General features: G+C 27.4%; 1 pseudogene; it reads right to left on the reverse strand.

Moving 5' to 3' along the window:
- Positions 1-6,646: 6,646 nt before the first annotated feature.
- LOC115696350 (heavy metal-associated isoprenylated plant protein 26-like) lies at positions 6,647-7,310 on the reverse strand (annotated as a pseudogene).
- Positions 7,311-7,636: the final 326 nt, after the last annotated feature.

Consider the following 7,636-nt stretch of genomic DNA (forward strand, 5'->3'; position numbering starts at 1 on the left):
TTGATTAAACCATAGTTCTATTGGCTTTCTTCTTAGTTTCTTATCTTGACAATCCATTACTTGTTTAAACTCACAATGGATTTTAATCACTAGTGTCTCCCAAGTCATAAGAAGGTGAGTTCCTAGAAACTCTCCCACTACGACAAGGTACTGTGAATTATGTCAAAGAAAACTAAATGGTATTGATCTCTTCGGTTGTGACAAGACAACAGAGGCAGTGGGATCATCATATGTTATATAAGATGATAGAACACTTTTGGAATGAAGAAAAAAAATATCTCCTTTATTTGCTACTTGTTTTCACACTTAGTCATTATCTTAGAAAAGTAGTATTTGTTTGAACAAACACTTTCTTATCTATTGACAATGGGATGGTCCACCCCTAATCACTTAGAATAGCTAACAAACCATGGTTAATAGTTCTAGCTTTTCTTAAGATTTTGATTAGGTCATCTATGAATCTAGTAATGATTTACATTAAGTATACAACCATTACATCATTCTGGAATTGTATTACCATAGAAGGAATTAGGCAACGACTAGTAACTAATCATCAACATGCAACTCGAAATTTCTGGGGAGGTAAGTTTGGATATAATTCAAAAATCAATTTAATGATCTTTGAACTGCATATCTACTAACTATTTCTCCACCCCTATCAGTTCGCAAGGTCTTTAACCACTTACCTTAATGGTTTTAACCATTGCTAGAAATTAATGAAATTTTTCAAACATTTCAAATTTCTTGCTAAAAGGTATAATCTAGAGTTATCGTTTTAAGAATACAACGAAAAACTCATATCCACCCCTGAATGTACATCCATCTGCGAATGAGATGAACTACTTTCGGTGGATATAGGCATATTAACTCTTTGCAGAGATTGATCTTCTCAAATCCACTATGAACAAGATACAAATGCCATAGATTAAAAAAAATGTGGTAGTGTCTATGATGACATAGGTTTAGTTACATCAAAGAGTTCTTAGAATAGCGCAAGTGGATCCTGGTCACAGAATACCTAACTCATATTCCATACAGTTTTAATCCATTAATAGAAGATGGATATTAAACACTTGAGAAAGTGTAACTGTATTGTATTCTGGAATTAGAAATATAAGAAAATTTCTATTTGGAATCTAAAATTAAAGTCAAAGACTTAAATTTATACCAAATATTATGAGTAATTCTATCTTGGACCAGCACTACTAATAAAAACTCTAAGTCAGATTTGCCCATACAAGTAGGAGATTTCTAAGATTGAGGATTTATATCAATTGGGAATAGAATTTCGGGATTATAATCATATGCGTCATTTAATTTCTGAAGAGAAAATATAATGACATGAAATGATTTATAGACCATTCATCCAATGATATGTTTTGAAGCTAATTCGAAATGAATAAGCTAAGAGGAATTAGGATAATTTCGTTTATAAATAAGAATCCAACGATGCTTCGATTAGCGAAAGACAAAGTAATCTTATATATGTAATCTTCTTGTTTCATATTGTAAAAATACTAGTCTAAGGTGTCATCAATTGATGAACAGCTAGATGTCGCATATACAATATTTATCTTTCGATATCTAACACTATTATGAATGTCTAATGGTGAAAATCCACTAGGGATTTATCTCATTAGATAAACAAGTCAAGTTAGACCAACAATGAAGATTCGAAATTAAACTACAACTTAATAACAGAAAATAACATGGTTCAATATAAATTCATACACAATTCAGAAATTATAAGCATATAGCAAGTAGGAATGACAAGTGAAAATACTAAAACTTACAATCCTAAATAATTTTCAAGGTTTATCAACAAACTGATACAGTGTCCCGTTTAGGCGAGAGTCAAAGCATCATCCATTGAATAGAGTTGTCAGCTCATCTAAAATGAAACCATTCTAGCAACCTTTTATTCGATCAAAATAAGAATCCAATGTTGTCCCGGTAGGCGAGAGTCAAGGTTATTCTCATTTTATGACCTTCCACCATTGTTTCATGTTTCATAAGTTTATCTCTAAGTAGTCACCGTAGGGGAGAGTCTAATAGAGACGAAAACTTACAAAACACTTATCAAATGAAATCTTACGGTGTTAAATGCGTTCAACGAATAACCATCCATAGGGGGACGAAGTCTAGCGTCTCGAGGTTATATTGAAAAACATTTAACTTTTGTAAGACCAACAATGGAGATCAAATATCTTAATAATAATCAAGCTCATTATTTAAAGTGAGTTGTATTTTCTTTGATTCTCTTTATTTAATTTATTTATTTTAAATATATATATTTATTTAAAATTTCCAATTTAGAATGAAAAATTCTAAATATAAATTTTAATTTAATATTTATAAATTTTACTTAGATGGATATAAAAATAACATGAATTATTTCCATCTTAGTAATAATTTCCAATAAATATTTAGAAAAATATTCAATTTAAGTTGTTACAAAATTAATATAAATTAATTTACAACTCAAATTTAATTTTCTATAAATATATATTGCATTTCGAAAAATTAAAGTATTTGAGAATACAATTTTCGAAAATGCATGTTAAAATAAAAACATTAATTCTGGAAAAATTATTCTAATTTAATGTTGGCCCAAAATTAATTTACAACAAAAAATATAATTTTCCTATTTAATTAAATATATAAGAAAAATTTAAATATTTAAGTATGATGATGAAAATCAACTTAAATATTAATTTTCTATTTAATTAAATACACTAGAAAAATACTTCAAGCAAAAATATCATCTATCTAGATTTTCCTTTGACTAATTAATTCAATTTCTAATAATATACTTTAATTCAATTTATTTTACATTAATCAATAAATAAAAAAATCATTGATTTAAGTTGATCCAAGAATTAATTAAAATAAATAATTAATTTACAACTTAATCTATTTTTCAAATAAAATTCAAAATTCCAGCATTTAAGAAATGCAATTTCGAAATTTGATTAATAAAATAAAGAAAATATATATTTTGAAAATTATTTAAATTTAGTTGAAAAAATAAATTTCAACTAAAAATAATTTTCTATTTAATTAAATGTTATGAAAAAGAAATATTTAAGTATGATGATAAAAATCAACTTAGATATTTAATTTTCAAATTAATTAAATGTATTAAATTCAAGAAATAAATAATTAAGTGTAGAGAAGGCTTAATTATTAATTTCTAGTTTAATACTAGGAAAAATATACTTAAAATAAATTGTACCAAAATTAATTAAATAATTAATTTCACAATTTATATATTTTCTAATTTAATATTAGAAATAATAAGTAGTCTACAAATAACTATCTAGAAAATATCTTATTTGACTAAGTATCTTTTCCACAAAATTTGAAAAAATATCTAATTTAAGTTGTATTAGAAAAAATCTAGAACTTAAATATTTTTCAAATTTAAATTTAATTAAATATCAAAAATTAAGTTGTAACCACTTAATTTGAAAATATTCCATTTTAAGTTAATATTCGAAAAGATATTAACTTAAAAAATATCTAAAGAATCTTAATAACCAATGCCTAAAATTCCTCAACTTAATTTTGAAATTTTGAATTCAAAAGATATTCAGATTTAAGTTGGTTAGTTGAAGATAACTAAATATCAACTTAAATAGGAATATTTAATGAAAAATTTAAATTAAGTTCTAGAAAGAATCTAGATGATTATAATTCTATATTTAATTAAATACAAGAAAATACATATAGTTTAGCTTAGAATAAAAAATTCTTTAAACTATAATTTTCTTAAATTAATTTCAAAATAAATGAAATTAATTATGTTGCTAATCAATTTTATTAGGTTAAACTAGTGTAATTAACCTAGTACAGTTGTTCAAATCAGTCAAATGGGCCTTCACAATTGGGGTGGTTCATGTGAGGGGGTGCTGGGTTCAGTATGTCGTACCCACTTCTATGGCTCCCAACTCTCACACAAGGCCCAAAAGAGAGGAATTTAACCTTAATAAGAACAACTGTTATTAATTGAATAGGCCCAAAAACTAAATGGGCCTAAATAAATTCTATCAAAAACTATGATAATTTATTTTAGCAACATTAACCTATATGCATCTATAATAAAATTAAACACATAGGCTCACACAGGCACACTTTGGATGGGTCCTATCATGTTGCTAGGTCATACACAGATGAAAGAAGACTGTAAATATACCTGTTACAAATTATTATCTTGACCAAGGGAGCCATCAGATCATTAGATCTGGCAAAAGGTAACCATGGCTATTTGCAATCAAGTAATAATAGGTTTTAAAAACTTACATACAAGCTAAAACCACATACTCCTGCAACAAGGTTAGCTGGATAGTTGGATGTAGGATTTATTTAATTTTAAATAAATAATTTCGAAAAATAAATAATTAAAAAATATTTTAATATTCGAAAAATAAAATAAAATTTAAAAAAAAAAATTAATTTCGGAAATAAAATTTAAATTTCGAAATTTAAAAAAAATATTTAAAATTAAACCTACTTTTTGAAAAATTAGGTTTCAACCAACCTAAATATCATTTCAAAATTTGCTAACTACTTTTAAAAATTAAATGTTATTTTAAAAATAAAAATTAAATAAAAATTAGAAAAGATAAATAAAATATCTTTTCAGATTTTAAATTTAATTTAAATAAATAAAATAACAAAATTTAAAAGTTAGCAAAATATCTTACATCTATGTAAAATTACATGATTATAAATATCTTATTTTAAATTTAAATAAGGTCAAAATATCTAAAAAGATTTAATTTAAAAAAAATCTTAAAAGATAAGATATAATTAAAAATATCTTAAAAGATAAGATATCTTAAAAATATCTTAAAAGATTTTATAAATATCTTATAAAATCTGACCTTAAATTTAAAAAAAAAAATAAGATATAATCAAATTTAAAAATAAGATAGATTTTTAAGTAAGAAGATAGATACTAATTCTATTCAAATTCAAATTACACTAATATCTTGAATTAAATTAAAAAAATATATTAAATTAATTCAAAATGATAATTAGAATTGAATTAGGAATAGTAATAGTATAAATACAAAACTATACAAAAAATTGGAAGTTAATTCCATGAAAAAGCATGAAAAATCGAAGAAAAACAAAAAAATTCGAAACTGTACGGACAAAAAAATATCAGCACAGCCCCGATTTTTTTCAAATCTTCAAAAAATCATAACTAATTCAAATAAAATCCAAATTAAGTTATGTAAAAGGCTAACTTGCTTAATTTTTTCCATACTATCCAATAAAAATAATTCCAGAGATGAAATCGCAATTATTTTTCACGAAAATTTCACAAACATCAATCAATCATCAAATAACTTTCAATACAACATGATACCATCCAAAGAACATACAAAGAATCGTTTTTAAAGTCCAAATTTCTTGCAAGTAAATCAATTACCATGGCTCTGAGGCCAGTTGTTGGAAATTATTTTACCAGGATCTTAGATCTACTCAGAAGTATGTTTATTAACATCCTAAATAAGAACTTTCTAAAACGATAAATTAAACACATATAAAGTTTAAGAAACCTTACATTGGGTGCAGCGGAATATAATGACTCCTTCCGTTCAGATATCTAGCCCTTGATTCCTTTCTGTAGCAGAGCATTATCAATATCTGAACCTGGATCTCTTTCTCTGAATCTTTGATGCTGAAACTCCTTTGCTGATGATCTTTCTTCACGATCTTCCTCACTATGATTGAGGTATCACTTGATGTGTGTGGGCACTACTCTCACACTAAGATTTTCGAAATTGAAGAGGGAAGTAGAAAGAGAAGGGTCAGCCAAAGATAGGGAGAGAGAAGGCTCAGGTTTTCTGAATCAGAAGTGTCAGAAGAAAAGTGTAATTTTCCTGAAGCCTTCACTATCTATTTATAGCATTCCACTAGGGTTAGGTTTGAATTATTTGGCATTAAAATAATGAAAATATCAGTTTAAATTTCCTACAAAAGTGGCAGGCCCTATACTAGTGGATTTGGGCCTCACTTTTTGCAATTTTGTAGTTTTACCTTTTCTACACCTGATTTTCTCAAAAACGCCAATTTTCAAATTCAACCATTTAAATGCCAATTCTAACTATTTAATAACTATAAATAATTATTAAATAATATTGTCATTTTTCATATTTACACTACTAGAAAAATGAGTTTCAGTGACCCATGTTGAGTGACTCTAAAACTGTATAGTGACACTTCACTGCGCGTCACTAATGAGGGTGACTGGAAAGCCAGTTTTTAGTGACATTCACAGCGTGTCACTAAACCCTTTTACAGTCATTCATTGCGCGTCACTATAAACTTTTAGAGTCACACGTTGTCAGACTGTAAATATAATAGCTACGTTTATAGAGTGTCACTATATCTATTTTTTTTTTTTTTTATTTTCAAGAAATAAGAATATTATGAGATTTTGTATTTTATTTTATTTTTATAAAAATAAAAATAATTTTTATTTGATAAAAAAAATCACTAATATAAATTAAAATTAGTAATACAAATATAATAATGTAAATTAATTACATGTTCAAATGAATCAACAAAAACAATAAAAAAAATAAACTAAAAAGTTCAAATATATTACACAAAATATATTATGCCCATAACATTCAATAACAATAATAATACACAATACAACAACAATACTTTAATTCTTACAGATGGATCTAATCACAAATCCTTTTCCAAAATAAATTAAAAAAATGAAGCAAATAAAAACACCAAAAAGATTCTTTGTAAGGGAAGCTATCTATAATTTTTTTTTCTTGTCCAAGGGTACATAGGAGGTAATACGAGCCGTTTCACATGATAGCACAAGCGGCTGGGTTTTCATCACTGAAAGCAGTGGTGTATCGCACCTCACTGGAGCTCGCACGTGCCAGCTGTTGCACCTATGGGTCATAGGTATTTCACACCCGGAGGGGGCTTTCTTGTCGACGTTGTCATAAATCCCAGGCGCGCTCAATGACGTCGTATGGTACTGAAGGCCAGATCTCTGCCTTCTTACCCGTTCGATGAGCCACGCAGGGCCATGACCTTGGAGGGCTCCACATATCCAACGACAGTGAGCTTGTTAGCCTTGCGCTCTACGTCCACGGATTTCACACCCTTCATAAGCTCCACTGCTCGTTTCACTTCTCTCGCATCCTTCCCTCCACAGCTCGTTTGCCTTGGAAGGCTCCACATATCCAACAACTGGTTGCTGTAGTGTTGGATCTGGGCAGAAGGATAAAGAGATCTCTAGAGGAAGGAGATGAGCTTTTTCAAAAAAAAAAAAAAAAAAAAAAAGAGGAAGGAGATGAAAGAAAGAGAGAGGAGGCGCAGATGAAAGAGAGAGGAGGCATAGGGTATTAGTTGTAAACCCTAAAATTGTATTTTTATATAAGTGTCTTTTTTTCTAGCAATAAATGCCTTTTTTCCAGCGTATAATAGTGTATTTAAAAAAAAAAATAATAAAAACTAATAAAATATGTGTTTTTTTAATTAGGGTTGAGCACATATAGTGACACGCTAGGGATGTGTGGACACGCTTTCCTAGTCACTCCTGACGTGACTCTATTGGTCAATATTTTTTTTTAAAAAAAATAAATAGAAAAAT

The sequence above is a fragment of the Cannabis sativa genome, chromosome 7 (assembly GCF_029168945.1).
Source record: "Cannabis sativa cultivar Pink pepper isolate KNU-18-1 chromosome 7, ASM2916894v1, whole genome shotgun sequence".
Classification (NCBI taxonomy): domain Eukaryota; kingdom Viridiplantae; phylum Streptophyta; class Magnoliopsida; order Rosales; family Cannabaceae; genus Cannabis; species Cannabis sativa.